The sequence below is a fragment of the Photinus pyralis genome, unplaced genomic scaffold (assembly GCF_008802855.1).
Source record: "Photinus pyralis isolate 1611_PpyrPB1 unplaced genomic scaffold, Ppyr1.3 Ppyr1.4_LG4, whole genome shotgun sequence".
Lineage (NCBI taxonomy): Eukaryota > Metazoa > Arthropoda > Insecta > Coleoptera > Lampyridae > Photinus > Photinus pyralis.
The window spans coordinates 291,268-307,314 of NW_022170511.1; the positions used below are offsets into that span (position 1 = coordinate 291,268).

At 35.1% G+C, this 16,047-nt stretch overlaps 2 long non-coding RNA genes across 4 annotated transcripts; one reads left to right on the forward strand and one right to left on the reverse strand.

Annotated features, from left to right (window-relative positions):
• The first annotated feature begins 3,304 nt into the window (after positions 1-3,304).
• LOC116169741 lies at positions 3,305-10,112 on the forward strand. 3 transcript variants are annotated; one of them, XR_004145060.1, is made up of 7 exons: positions 3,307-7,311; positions 7,365-7,575; positions 8,452-8,786; positions 8,837-9,045; positions 9,093-9,258; positions 9,592-9,675; positions 9,752-10,112. It is a non-coding gene; the product is annotated as an uncharacterized LOC116169741 (long non-coding RNA). The 3 variants fall into 3 exon arrangements; XR_004145061.1 differs by having other exon boundaries at positions 3,308-7,311; positions 8,555-8,786; XR_004145059.1 differs by having other exon boundaries at positions 3,305-7,311; positions 7,365-8,786.
• LOC116169742 lies at positions 9,679-14,515 on the reverse strand. Its single transcript, XR_004145062.1, has 3 exons — positions 14,341-14,515; positions 11,448-11,674; positions 9,679-9,823 (listed from the first exon to the last, which is right to left on the reverse strand). It is a non-coding gene; the product is annotated as an uncharacterized LOC116169742 (long non-coding RNA).
• Positions 14,516-16,047: the final 1,532 nt, after the last annotated feature.

Sequence of the window (16,047 nt, forward strand, 5' to 3'; positions counted from 1 at the left end):
GTTCTTCCACTTCATGAATGTTTAATTAAAATAAGAGATTGCGATAACCACAAACAACAGACCTTGTGAATCAAATCAAATCAAATTTTCGCTGTAATATTGTATTTGAGACTTAATTTTTTAAGTTCAAGAGGTCTATCGGAAAGAATTGAACACAAAAGCCACTCCAGTCCCAATTTAAAAAGTTTAATTGACAGTGGCGCTTCAAATCTAATCCCGCTAACGAACATTTTAAGGATTTGCAGAAAAGGATTTAAAGTTCAAACAGAATTATACGTTTTACGTGAATTGAATAGATTTCCACGTATTAAATTGGTAAGATAAATTCAGCGCACTTTTAGATAGCGAAGATCTTAAAAGATTAGGAGAAATTAAAACCGACGGCTGCATTCTTTGAATGAAACTCATATGATTTTTAAACCTTTTGCTCAAATTGTGGGGAATTATATATTCTTTATGGATAGACGAAGTAATATTAAGCTAAAAAAATGTTCTAAAAATCGTTTAATTTTTAAAATTAGTCAGGACACGACTGGGTCCCAACACAAAGAACAAAGCCCTGTAATAACAATTCTAAGACGACGTAAAGCCTTTTTGTACACAACCCGTTCACAGAACGGACAAATAAACCAATTCAAGAGACCTCAAGAAATAAACATACTCTAAAATAAACGTACTCAAAGTCTGCCCAAGCAATATCCAAATTATGTTGGATTCAAGGAAACGCAATTCCTAAGGAATTACACTTTCACGAAAACTTCACAAATATCTTCTTTTTTTACTATAAAACTTTGCTTGGGTAATGTACGTACGTAGTTTCTTGCGTTCTTACGAATAAATTAGCGCTATTTCTGATTAAAAGATGTTTACATTTTTTAAATCACAAAAAAATTCCTTATCAAATGACACAAAAAGTATAAATGACTTCCATAAGAAAAAACAAAATTGATGATGGTTGACTGGAGATGAAACGTCAAACTTAAAATTAAAAGTTGCAATAATAATGTGTCATTTATTTCGAAATATCTTTTTAAAACGATTTTGCAAGATTTCGTTTTTCCGGATATCTCCGAAAGTAGTCGGAATTTTTTCAGTTACAAAACAGCATTTTGTTATTCATCAAAATAGGCAACTTTGCCAAATTTAAACTACCTACCTATCTCTCTCTTACAGTTCCTGAGATCCCCATGGTGGCCCTCGAATTTGAATCAGCCTGTATACGAAATTTTATGGTCACTTGGCGTGCAACTTTGCAAGCAAGTAATTTTCAGAAAAACAAACTTCAAGAGTTTCAGAGACTTAGGAAAGGAGAGATATGCAACAAACAACAATTTTAAAGCATAATTTAAAAAATCTCTAATTTCTTTCAAGGAAGAGACGTAAATTAGTTTGAAGGGAGGATTATCAGCTACGACAGTAAATAAATTTCAGCTTTTCTGGTGAAAAGCAACGTAAGTCGTTACATAATTAATAAATCCATCAAACAGGCCGAAATTTTACATTTTTCTTCGTCGGTCGCGGACATCAGTAAATCTGAATTAAATCCTCAGTTCTTAGCTCGATCTGTACTATGGTTTTGCTTCGTCATGAATCGATTCTGGCTTCCATGAATTTATCTCGAGCAATACTTTACTTGAAAGTACGACTATTATACCCTACCTTTGACAAATATTAGCCCTTTTCCTTTTTAGTAACAAACTTACAACCCCAGAGTATTTTAGGTTTTAGTTCACGTTTTGCTTCGACTTGCCTTTATTTTAAAAGACTGCAGTGAAACGCAAGATCGAGTTTTTTGTTTCACGTTTCAGGGAGATGTTTTCGTGATTTTCTCTTTATCGAGTCCCGTTTCCTTTTGTTATTATACGGATCAATTACGTGTACTTAATAAGATATGTCTTCTATTATCCTTTCGTTCTCTCGCGCAGTCCACCGCCAAAATATGTAGAACTGTAATTATTACGTCCTTTTTAGTAGACGGCGTGCTTCCAAAAACACTACACATTACCAAAACTAAATACCTCCACTGTAGAAATACTTTGAGAGCTCTTGTGTGAAATATCAATTAAGTCCCTTAGCGTTTCCACTTTTATGGGGGGAACACATTGTAAATTATTAACACATCGCCGTTATGTTCTCTTCATAAAAAGCGACGAAGCGACCTACGTGCCCGGATTTAGAGATTACCAACTTGATCACAAAAAAAGGCGTAACTACACAAAACTAATTTTATTATACGCTCCGGATCGAGTAATTTGTATTCCTGTAACGAACGTGGTTTACATATTTCTAATCTCGTGAAAGTTGTTAATTTCCCAACCCTGTCTTGAAAGAAACAACCCATAATTGGCTATTAGATCACCGTATGGAATAAGGGGAAAAAGGGCTGGTGAATGAGGTTTTAAAACTAAGTAAATGTGAAAGCTTTCGCAGTAAAAATTTGATTGATTTAAAAAACTATAAACGAGATATGAACCCAAATAAAATGAAGGAAATTTCTCTGTGCGCAGAGATTTTAAATTTGTGCTATTTGTAAGCGTGGCGCTAAAAGCTCAGATTTATATCTTAAAACTTCCCTCCGTTAGTATGATGTAGTGATGTTGCTGCAGATAATCAGAATTCTAGAGCTGGTTTGCAGTGAAAGGAATTTGCCACACAAGATTTTTATGGTACTCGTGGGCGAAACTCAGCGATTTAGGTCGGCTCAAATTTCATACACTGAAATCTCTCTTTTTCGGTGCAAAATGTGTGCTGGGGGAATTTTCCCAGTTACTTACTGAAAAGGAAAGCGTTAATTGCTATTAAATCCCGATCTGTTTTAAATTATGCAAATTCGGTAAATCTCACAAGACAAGTGAGGTCACGCTTTTCCAATAATTATAAATTGATGATTGAGTAAGGGTAAGGGTAATGGTATTTGCTTTTCATTTTATTGGCAAACATGTTGCAAGGATTTCTGCACGTGTACGTGAGTACGCAAGGTAAACAATTATGGGCACTTGTTTAACAAATAAAACAAATAGCATATGGAATTATGTCCTTTATAACTCGAACGTATATTCCCAAAGGTGTCGACAGACGATTACCAACTCTCCAATCTCGCAACTACCCCACGTTTTTGATATAAAATGAGCGAAATCGTTTTTCACATAACAAAGAAAGGCTCTTTCGTCAACTAAAAGGGATCTTAAACTGTATAAGGTCGTGAACTCGATTAATACCGAAAGTTGTAAAGCACACGAAACTGAGTATATGAATTACAACTCGAGTTTAATTAACTGAAATCGTACAGAAAGTAATAATCGCAACTCGTTCACGTCTCCCTACTTTGTGGTGCGCGACGTGTGCTGGGGTGACAACTATATTACAACCAAGTGGTGAACCTCCAATACAATTATTATTTTAAGCCTTAATCTATAATTTACTTATAAACATTCGTTTCTAAACAGGAATGGAAGAGTCATATTTCCTGGGACAAGTCTTTTTCGACCGATTCTATAGTCTTGCTTTTTTACCAGACAAGAATTAGATGTTCCGGACCAACAGCACTTAACCAAGCCCTCCCCGGTTCCAGATAACCGTTGCCAAGGAGTTGTCTCTGATCAAGGCGTCACAGTGGCAGACCACATGCTCGGTAGTTTCAAATGCCTCGTCAGAAAACCTACCCGTCAGTTCTCCTACAAGCCCAACGTTACGCAGGTGATAGGACACCAGTGATCTCCCTAATCTGGCATGTATGTATTAGAATTAGAAGGGTCAGATTTGCCAAGGACCCCTTTAACAAAAAACCTGAATTGTTTTAGATCGAAAGAAGGAAGGAAAACAGTCCTCCTATGTTACATCGACTGGAAAAGAAACAATTTCGTATAAGTGCTGTAAATTCCAAAACGATCGGAATTTTGTACAGCTTTCAAGCCATTTTTTGGAAATTTATTTTAGCCTGTAGAATTCAAAATGACCATCATTTTTACAATTCAGTTCTTACAAATAAGAGTCGAAATGCCGCAGGGTTGCCACCAAGGTTGCCAAAATCTCAAAGAGCTCAAAAGTTTCGTCACGTTTTGCGAAAAGTCGAGTTACGAAAATACGGGATTTGGTTGGTTAAGAGGGCAAAATTTTCACGAGAGTTACGTTTCGAAAAAGGGAGGTCGTTTTGTATGCAGAAAGAGAGCTTAATTGCGTGGAAGAGAGTATCGAATGGCTGATATAATATTCACCGCGAATATTGCTATGAGTAATCATTTTAATACGTGAGGCAACTTTTTGATTTTGAATGTTTGGGGTCCAAGATGCAAAACATTCCATTGCGCCAGATTTGTAGATGCAAGTTACATAATAAACTAATTTATTAATCGAAACTGTGCATCCAATTTGATATATAAAGTGCCAAAAACATTACGAACCAAAACGGCTACCGGTAAAAAGGTTTAATAAAATTAATTCAAGCATTTGTTTGCCGTTACAAGGGTACATTTTTGACATTAATACATTACAGAACATCTGTAATTTATTACTGTGAATAAATCAAATTTCAACTAATTGAATCAAATTATAAGCCTAAAGCACGGTGTATTCGTGAATCAAATTGCGTCAATCATCTTCAACTGGTAATACACGAGGTCCATTTTTATTGCCTAAGACGTTCCACTATCCAATTTTCCAAATTGCTGTTGCTTTCCTCCTTTCCAAAAGAGAAATCCACCTGACATCAGTGGGGGAAAATTTCAACGCATCGAGAAAAGTAAGTTATTTTAATTTTTTTGTATTATATAGGAGTCGGCCGTCTTTTGGGGTTGCGTTTAAAAAGTCATTTCTTTTAATTGCCGATGATGTCGCATTTATTCATTATCCCGTGAAAAAATTGGTGCAATTTTTACGCGATTAGTTTCAGATGCGCCACGCTGTATATAAAGATTGCGTTAATATGCAAGTGGATAGGTGGCCCGGATCTGTTTCTGTTTATCTATATCGCAGTCATGATTTTGTGTATTCCTAAAAGCAAGTCATTTGCGAATGAACCGCGGTAGGTGCGGTTGTATGTATGTGCTCCGTTGCGTGTTTATATTTCACGTGGAAAGGGTAAGTTTTTCTTACTCTTACCAAAAATTGGGTGATGGACATGGGGAAGCTTTTATTTATTTTTTCCCAAATAAATCAATCCACCTTAGTTCTGAATAGGAGAGTGTAATTTGGTCCAAAATGGCTAATCCCTAAAAGTTTACCATGTGAAATATACCTAGGTTCGATGGAAACCCTCTACTAGCTTAGCCACTTCCAATGAAGAAGATGACCGTTATTAGCCGAGTTCTAATTGAGCAACAAGATTAAGCAGGTCCGTACTACGCATTCTTTGCACTTTGTGGCTGAAAAGAATGGATTCGGGTCTAGAGCCTTATTTGCCCGGAAGATCCTTTCTCGTGTAATTACAGCTTTAGTAGTCCATCCTTATTTTTACTAGACTAGCGATGCAAGTTTACGTGTGCCGATTGTAACGGGCGCTGGGTTCGATTTTCTCGAAGAAAATTAATAAATTAGAATTTTTAAAACCGTAAAATATGTCGAGGTTCTAAAGTGCCTTTCCAAACAAATTTTGGTCATGTTAATGTAAAGAATTTATCTGGATTATTGTAGGTCTCCATTTTACGTCGCAATCTGCCATTTTTGTAGATTTTGACTAGAGGGAAAATAATTGGGGACGATTAAAAAATGAATTAATTAAGCTCTGAGCGTCACAGCTACCAGAAGCAGCTGACTTTTTGGTATTAGTTAAAAGCAAAGAAAGTGCTTTCGGAAATCGTTGAAAAATTTCCATTAGAAGAAGTGAAAAATTCCAAAGAAAATTAATCAGATAAACTTTGTAGTGGCAACTTATTGAAGTCGTGGGGTCCACAATCCCAATATAATTATTCGCGATACTGTAGAAATTCGGGGCGTCTTAACCAAATATCAAAAATGTAGCCAATGATAGGTTTATGAAATTTAATTGACACCAAAGAATTAACATTACATTGAATATACAAAAGGCGTGGACTGTTCAGTCGTTAAAAACCGAATCTGTGTATTTTTCGGGAAGCTTCACGTTTCACCACTCCATTTATGGTTTCTCAGATGCAGCTCTAGGAGGAACGGCTACAACTCGGTCCAGCTTCCAATGTAGCGGCGGCTGGTTATCTTCTTTCAGGAGCACCAATGTTCCATTTCTGAGGTCGGACGTAGGCGACCACTATACAGAAGTTGTGTGTTGCTGCATCTCTTCATATTCCTTACTCAATCTCTTCCACAGGCGTTGAAGTTGTTGAAGCAGCCGAAAAATTGGTATGCTGGTGACATTTGGATCTGTCAGTGAATTCAGTGGTATTCCAATCAGAATGTGCGCCGGGCTGCCGACGTGAGGGGTCGCTTGATAAGGGGGAAAACGGTTGAGAGGACAATAGGGTGAGCCTTATCAAATTGATAATTCGATTTCCGAAGTCTGCCATCAGCACGTAGGACACCGTCTGAATTCAGAAAGGGGTTTAGACTTATTATAGAAGGTTTATATCTTCTTCACCAAAGAAGATTTTATCAGGCATAAGAGAGCTGTGCGAATTTCAAGGGCGATCAGTGGCCCAGCGATACGACTTTCAAAAATTAGACAACTCTTCCAACGGAGACGTATTGGAGCATCTGTCGCTTATATTAAAGTATGTGGTATGCGCTGATAGAGGCATCACAAAACCCATGCAGCTGAATGTTAACTAGATATGGCGTGTCTGGATATTTTGGAGGTTACTGAGCTGTGTTAATTAGCTCTTATAAGAAGAGGATCACTTCACTAAGAGCGGCTGTGGTATCGGATCATCCCACCATAATTTCTCCAGGCAAAATTGTGCACTGGTTGAGCTCAAGTGGGTCACAAACTTGACCAAATTGGGTAAGAATAATGCGTTTTGTTATCCTTCTTGTGGGAACTGGTGGAATGGTAAAGGTAAAACTATCAGTATGAAAACTCCAAATTGGGCCTAGTGTGGTGGTGTGGTCATGAGATCCCACCTCCACAAAATCTGGATGAATGTCCTCCTCGGGCACGTGAGCTGAAAATCCACTTACGAATCTGAACAGCCTTTACGAAGGGTACCTGAGACGTTTGATGCGAGTTCTTGGGCTTGCAAGAAATCATCGGCCCCAATTAGGAGGCCATCGACATAGAAGTCGGACTGCTTGACGTTGTGGAATTGAATTTTTCGACGTCTGTTCCTAGTTGACATAGACATCGGATGGTGAAAAATTAAGCAGACCACGTCCCACATATCAAAGGAAGCGGAAATGCCAAAGGTATAGTTTCGAAACCTCACCAAAATGGAAAAGAAATCCTGTTGTATTAATAGTTGACCCAACCATTTAACCATCATTGACAGACCGGCCCGACGTAGTCGCTTAACTCGACCTTTGGTGGCAAGGCTTGACTCACTTCATCACTCCATTATATGGAACTGCCGTTAAAAATGCGACTGAAGATTTCGATATTCCTTCATAAATGCAGCATAGCGCTCCAACATGATGATGAATCCCAAAGGGTATCGGCAGAGGCCTTTAAAGGTAAGTCGACAATAAATCTTCCGTTTTCATCTCGTGAGGCGGTTTTTATAAAGTGGGTCTCTTCAGTGGGGTGTACTTTTTCAGAGGTTTCAGAGGGTAACTTTCTAATTCCCAGAATTTGGATAATTGCTCAGGAGTTCAATAGAGTCAAATGGCCGAGCAGATATTACCCACCTCAATATTGGGGTATTGAAACAAATCCCTGAACCACACACAAGGTTATCAAAATAAAAGGTTCTTTTTCGATTTTACCATCTGCAGTTGCCATATAATTAAAAAGTAGCTATTCGATGCTCTAGATTCCAATTATTTATTTACTAGAAGAACCATTTTTGCATAATAAAACTTAGTTAATGCAATTATAAAGAATGAAACCATTTGATTGTTTTGTATAATAAATGTCACCTGTATATTTACCAACTTATTTGAATTTGGACTGGATATAAGAATTAGATTTTTATGCCATAGAGTTTAATTCACAATTTCAATAAATCTGACAAATTCATAGGTCCATTAGTTACCAAATTTATGTGTATTTGTCAAATTTGAGGATTTAGATCTTTGTAATAGACCATACACGATCAGATACTTACCTTATTTTCTTAAAAAGTCGCTGGACTCTCTTTTCAATCAAAGGTGCTAAGGATGAAAATCATCCCGTCATAGTAGCAGCAGAGGACTAATATACAACAAACAGATTTGAAATTTAGGCATCCAGGCGTGTTTTTACATTCATCTTCTAGAAAATAAACCTGCGGCAATGTGTATTTATTGAACATAAATAGATGAAATGTGTATTAAGTTTAAATGTATCTAATCGTAGAAAAACACTGCTATGGAGTAATTTCACTCTTAATAATTTATTGCAATTTGCAGATATAATGTTGTTTAATCATAAAGTAGGTACACCATTTAAATGCAGTTGTACCTACGTATACTTGGTTCGTGTGAAACCCCTTTTATGTTTCCCGATGGAAAGGGTACGTTTCAATTGGAATTTTGGAAAGGAGTGGAGGGAGTCGACGATTTTTTGACAATGGGGGTGTACGCCATCTTAGTGATCGGGATTCTGTCCAAGATGTACCACTGGCCAACCCCACCTTGGAACGAAATACATGGATACCCACCTCTAAGTATTGCTGCACTTCGACCGCCAACAATTTCCTGGGGATGGAAAGGTCGATCATCGAATAATCTCAATGCTGTCCTAGGTGAGATGTCACTCTCTACTCATTAGGGGAAGTTATCATGTTTTCTTAAGGGGTTCCTAATTTAAAATGAAGCTGGCTAACACCTCGTTCACTTCCGTTGCTTCTCGTGGATTTTTTGGGCCAATTCATTTTGATTGCCAACGATTTTCTGAAGATGGAGCCAGCGGATAATCGCTATCCAAGATTTTCGATTTGCCATGGGAAAGTTCATCACGTTTTCACATGCGAAATTGACGACGCTTTGGAACGGAATACACGGGTACGTCAAAAAATTGCTTCTGATGGATTTTTTTACTGTCGTTTCAGTTCTGTTGGTATTGTGGACGTGATCGCAATGCTGTCCGAGATGTGCCACTTTCCAGTCGTTAGAAGATGTGGTACCCAGTTCGGCGGATTCATATGTAGCTCCAAATTCAAAATGGAATTGGCCCAACAACGCTTTTAACTACTCAAGATCAAACTGATGTAACTGGTAAGTTAGCGCTTATGCTGAAAATGCATTGGATGAATTCATGTTTAGTTGGGATAAAACTATTTTGAAAAATACACGATGTTGTCTTCCCCAATTAAATTTATATTTCTGATGCTATGGTACTACAGTTGTTGCAGATTAAGATTAAATTAACATTGTACATCTTAACCTGCAACAACAGTAATACTATAGCAGAAATATAAATTTAATTGGGGAAGACAACATCGTGTGTTCTTAATATTCCAACCCAATTTGAGAAAAGCATGGGTGCATCCGATGATTTACTTTGAACGGTGATGTTTTTTTTTTTACTACTTGTACCACTTTTTTCAGGGCGGAAAGCCAGAGTTTGAGTATTATCGACTACAACCAAATGACCCTATGGCCCTGTTAGGCCGAATAAATACAGTTATGACGGTGAGTAAATTTATTAATAAAAGTTAAATCACAATTTATAATTTAACATGTAACAACAATTATTTTATTGTTCTAGAATCACCCTCGTGGAAGGCTACAGCGAACGGTGCAGTAAGGGAACCGCGTTTCCATTTCCATTTGCAGAAATCTGGAAAATACAAGTCGATCAGAAATGTTGGAAAACGCCTAAGTTTGTTTGTCAATGGTGCTAAAAGCACTAGCCATCCTGCAAGATTGGTGGTATCAGGTTGAGGAGATGGTCGGGGTCAACGGTCAAAACCCGAGATCCCAGAGATCTCAAAAAGTTTCAATAAAATCCAATACAAAATTAATTAGAATTTTACAATAAAATTATTTGTTTTTTTGAATTTTATTTAAATAATTGAAGTAAATTTTTTGATTCAAACATTTCTTGAAACTTTTGATTCAAAAAGCTTTGTGAGTTCTTGAAAAATTCAAAAAAGATTTCAAAAAACTTTTTTGAAATATTTTAAATTTTTTGAAATTTCTTGAAAAATTCAAAAAAGATTTCAAAAAACTTTCTTGACTTTTGAAATATTTTAAATTTTTTGAAATTTCTTGAAAAATTCAAAAAAGATTTCAAAAAACTTTCTTGATTCAAAAAACTTTTTTGAAATATTTTAATTTCTTGAAAAATTCAAAAAAGATTTCAAAAAACTTTCTTGATTCAAAAAACTTTTTTGAAATATTTTAAATTTTTTGAAATATTTCAAAAAACTTTCTTGATTCAAAAAAACTTTTTTGAAATATTTTAAATTTTTTGAAATTTCTTGAAAAATTCAAAAAAGATTTAAAAAAACTATCGATTCTTGAAAAATTCAAAAAAGATTTCAAAAAACTTTCTTGATTCTTGAAAAATTCAAAAAAAATTTCAAAAAACTTTTTTGATTCTTGAAAAATTCAAAAAAGATTTCAAAAAACTTTTTTGAAATTTTTAAATTTTTTGAAATTTCTTGAAAAATTCAAAAAAGATTTCAAAAAACTTTCTTGATTCTTGAAAAATTCAAAAAAGATTTCAAAAAACTTTCTTGATTCTTGAAAAATTCAAAAAAGATTTCAAAAAACTTTTTTGATTCTTGAAAAATTCAAAAAAGATTTCAAAAAACTTTCTTGATTCAAAAAACTTTTTTGAAATTTCTTGAAAAATTTTCAAAAAACTTTCTTGATTCAAAAAACTTTTTTGAAATTTCTTGAAAAATTCAAAAAAGATTTCAAAAAACTTTCTTGATTCTTGAAAAATTCAAAAAAGATTTCAAAAAACTTTCTTGATTCTTGAAAAAACTTTTTTGAAATTTCTTGAAAAATTCAAAAAAGATTTCAAAAAACTTTCTTGATTCAAAAAACTTTTTTGAAATTTCTTGAAAAATTCAAAAAAGATTTCAAAAAACTTTCTTGATTCAAAAAACTTTTTTGAAATTTCTTGAAAAATTCAAAAAAGATTTCAAAAAACTTTCTCGACTCAAAATCCTTTTTTGAAACATTTTAAATTTCTTGGTAACTTTGTTGATTCGTTTTTAAGATCTTTTAAAAAGCTTTTTTAGGCCCCTTTTCACCGATCACCCTCAACCATTTGGTTTCACCGTCACTCGGTTGTTTCTGGTTGACTGTACAACCAGGTGGTGGTGCACTAAAGTTGCCCAACAAAGTGCATGCGAAATTTTACTCACAATAGAGAAGTCAAACCACATGAAATACGTTTCTTTTAGATATTTTTGTGACAGTGATAATTAGAAAAATAAATAACTTGTTACCCATCTTGTCGCAAAAAATTTGTTTCGCTCCCTATGATTCCAAACATCAACGATGCACCAATAAAAAGTGTGGGCCATTTTAGTTCAGTTGGCAGAAGTTACTAGCGAAACACCACGTTTTCTTCGTCCGTAGCTACCTTGCTCTGTCGAAGAATATTCGGTCTTCGCATTAGTTTGGGAATTGTCGGTTCGGATGAGTAGCGATTAGGTAGGTACTGCCCGAGACGCTGAAAAGTGAAATCGAATTAGAATCTTTGCAAGTATATTTTAACCGTAAAGTTGTCTTGCTTTTGACCCTGCTTTTGACCGAAAAACGACCACACCAACAATTTTCGGGAAAACACATTTTCTTATTAATTTTGGTGCGTAGAATCCAAAACAATTCGTACTTTTTCGATCAGAATTCTCAATCAAAAGTTATAGGCTAAACGAATCGTATTTTTTCGATTTTCAATCTTTCAATCAAAAGTTATGGGCAAAAAAAACCAACTTCGCATGAAAATTCAAAGGGATGTAACTTTTGATCTAGTAGCCCAATCTTGGAACTGTTTGAAATTATGGATTCTACAGGCCACATTCTATAAGGAAATGTTTTGTCCAGATCGATCTGAGACAATTATTTCTTCGGGCCTCAAAAAAAGGCAGTGTACAACCTTCCTTTTTTACCAAAAATTGACTACACCAAAATTTCTCGGGAAAATACATTTTCTTATTAATTTTGGTGCGTAGAATCCAAAACGAATTGTATTTTTTCGATTAAACCTTTCAATCAAAAGTTATGGGCAAAAACCAACTTCGCATAAAAATTCAAAGGGCTGTAACTTTTGAACCAGTGACCCAATCTTCAAACTCTTTGAAATTGTAGAATCTACAGGCCACATTCTATAAGAAAATGTTTTTTTCCGGTCGATCCGAGACAATTTTTCTTCGGGCCTCAAAAAAAGGCAGTGTATAACCTTCCTTTTTTACCAAAAATAGACTACACCAAAATTTCTCGGGAAAACACATTTTCTTATTAATTTTGGTGCGTAGAATCCAAAACGAATCGTATTTTTTCGATTAAACCTTTCAATTAAAAGTTATGGGCAAAAAACCAACTTCGCATAAAAATTCAAAGGGCTGTAACTTTTGAACTAGTGACCCAATCTTCAAACTGTTTGAAATTGTAGAATCTACAGGCCCAAATCTATAAGAAAATGTTTTTTCCCGATCGATCTGAGACAATTTTTTCTTCGGGCCTCAAAAAAAGGCAGTGTACAACCTTCCTTTTTTACCAAAAATCGACTACACCAAAATTTCTCGGGAAAACACATTTTCTTATTAATTTTGGTGCGTAGAATCCGAAACGAATCGTATTTTTTCGATTAAACCTTTCAATCAAAAGTTATGGGCAAAAAACCAAATTCGCATAAAAATTCAAAGGGCTGTAACTTTTGATCCAGTGACCCAATCTTCAAACTGTTTGAATTTGTAGAATCTACAGGCCCAAATCTATAAGAAAATGTTTTTTCCCGATCGATCTGAGAAAATTTTTTCTTCGGGCCTCAAAAAAAGGCAGTTATTACCTTCCTTTTTTTACCAAAAATCGACTACACCAAAATTTCTCGGGAAAACACATTTTCTTATTAATTTTGGTGCGTAGAATCCAAAACGAATCGTATTTTTTCGATTAAACCTTTCAATCAAAAGTTATGGGCAAAAAACCAAATTTCTCTCTCTCCATTATTTTCTAATTTAACACATAAAATATGAAAATATATTCGTGCAATGCTACAGTAACTTTTTCTCCCAACCTGGTAACGTTCACTTTGTGGTGAAAGTCAAGCAAAAATGTCCATGCAACAAACCAGTTCCAAATTTGCGGAAAGAATACGTTTGATTATTATGATTATAATACAATGGAATAAAATGCCAATGTGATATTAAATTTGGCCCAATTAATTATGCTTTATTTTGTGAATAAATGGACCATAAATTATTTTTTGGTTTCCTTTCCAATAACGTTGTATACATATTAATTTATGGCACACGCGTTTTTTAGCGCATTTTTGAAAAAAATACGCTATTATATTCGTTATGGCTGGCAGGCCGGCTGTCCGCGTTAGATCTCCACAACTACAATAGCTAGAGAATTCAAATTTTCACTAAAAGCTTTCTGTTATAGTGTAGATGTGCAGGCACTAGTCTATTTTGAGTTAGATTACTTGTGAGATCGATAATTGATGAAAATAAATTCGATATGGGTTTCGGAGGTGCTATAATTTTACCGTTAGATAGCGCTACCAGTATAAAAACTTATTATTTACTTTGTGATTTGTTTTACAAAATGAAGACGTACCGTCAATTGAAATTAAATAAAATTAATTATTTAACGCAGGCAAAATTACTCGTGAGATCGATAATTTTAAACTTCGCTAATAAAATACTGACCTGCATTACCAAAAATGCGCTTTAATCATGCATATGCTGATTTACAACTTGTTTAGTTTAAGAGGAATTTCAGGCGATGAGCAGTAGGTAGGTACATACAACTTACACTGAGTACAAAAACACTTCAAGTTTACCTACATATAAAAAAAGTTTTGCATTTATAATTTCCATAGGTAATAGTCAATTTAATTCAATTTGGAGAACCTATAAAAAAAAGTGAGCCCCTGCTCTCCTCAAAACAAAGGTTTACGAGTCCAAATGTACCTCTAGTAGATGTATTTGCATAAAAAGAGGTTGCTACTACTACCTAAATAAAGGTAATAAAAACATTACCTTACCACGTGGAATGTCAACGCGTTTTAAACGAACGGAGCACATACAACCGCAACCACTGGCGATTCATTCGCAAATGATTAAGGATTCGTAACAAAGTGATTAAGTAAACACAAACAGATGCACATACCTATTAAACTCCTTATATAGAGGGTGGTCCACTCGAAACATACCACTCATAACCAACCATATCACCACCGAGGGGGACATATTTGACTGTGATTTCCGTTTCTTTGCCTCTACTGAAGTATCCATCACTCCCGACCCGACTCGAAAATCTCAATATCTCGCATGACACGTCTTGTCTTGTCTGTAAATAAAAATTGCCTAAAATTGACGAAGAAAAAAGGAAAGGGCTATACCTTCTAATGTAATGGTTACAAGCTTCAAAATTAGGGCCGTGTAATTTACCTTTTACAGTTACTAAGCAACATGAAGCTGCTGCGGTTCTGTCGGTTAGAGCAGTCTACTACTTGATTAGAAGGGGGTGCAGTGTGCATTATGGTACTGAGCTTTTCATATCGCAAGCATACAATTTTATAGCTCGCTTAAATCACTAGGAATCTATGAGGGTGGTGGCCGAGTCTACTTAAATTCAGCCCCCCCCCCCTTTTGCCTTATTTTTATCGTAACTCATTTACCTTTTATGCTAAAGTTTGTTTTTTTAAAAGAAGAAGAAAGGTTTTTTTAAATACTTTAAAAAATATTCATGAAAAATGTATAGTTTTGCCATTATTTGACTGTGAAACTCTCTAATTTATTGTTTGACGAACAAGACAACTTGGTTCGTATTGGTCATACAGCAATTATTAACAAAACAATTTTCTTTGTTTTGTTAAAAGCTATGAGATTGTTCTCCACAGTTTCTATTAATAAAATGCATACTTTTCGAGTTTTTCGCGAATAACCAAAATTAAAAACATCGGTCGTTTTTATGAAAATCTTGTACTTTCGGTCGCGAATAACTGGAGAAGTATTAACTTTCCAAAAAAATGTATAGAACACTTTTTGCTTCGAATTGATATAGTTTGGTCAAATTATACTTAGATACTGGAAACACGTTTACCATGTATTACGTTATTAAATCCACTTCTAAATTGATAAACCTTTATTCCTCTGGTCAACTGACAACTGCTGGATTTTATGCTGGGTTTCTCTGGAACTGATGGGAATTCTTGAAAATCAACAAGATGTTCCTTAGCTTCCCAATTTAGTGTTTTTCTTTGATTTTTCCATTTCTTTCACATCAGCGTGGATCGATTTATTTTCTTGACATGCACTCAAAATGCTCAAAAGGATGACTGCCACTTACGCCATTATGAAATTTACCAACATTGCCCTTAATTAATTACCTCTAAACAACTTAAAACGTTCCTTCAAACGGAGGGATTAATCGAAGTTTTTTACTTAATCCCGATACGTTGCAAGACAACCGAGAATGACAGACACATTCTATTAGCACCGTCAGTGAAGAGGCAGTAGCTGATTAGAAACCTGACACGAGATCTCGAAAACTGAAATTCGACTATTTCCGGAAATTACAAGTAGGTGCTCAATGGTAATTAACGACAGAAACTTGAGCACACTATCGACGTTATTATAACGGAAACTGCTCGCAATTAAAAAGAAGTGGTAGTAAAATTTTTTGCCCTTTGATGAACTGAATTTACGACGGACGTCTATAATTAAAACGTTTTAAAGTGTGAAACTATTTCTGGAAGTTCGAAGTGAATTGCAGCACTTTTTCCAAAGTATCAGTCAATGGTCCACTTAAAGAGCAGTCGTTTGTTGCGAACGATGAAAGCTTTGCGCTTTTCTGTAAGTATACCCTCACATT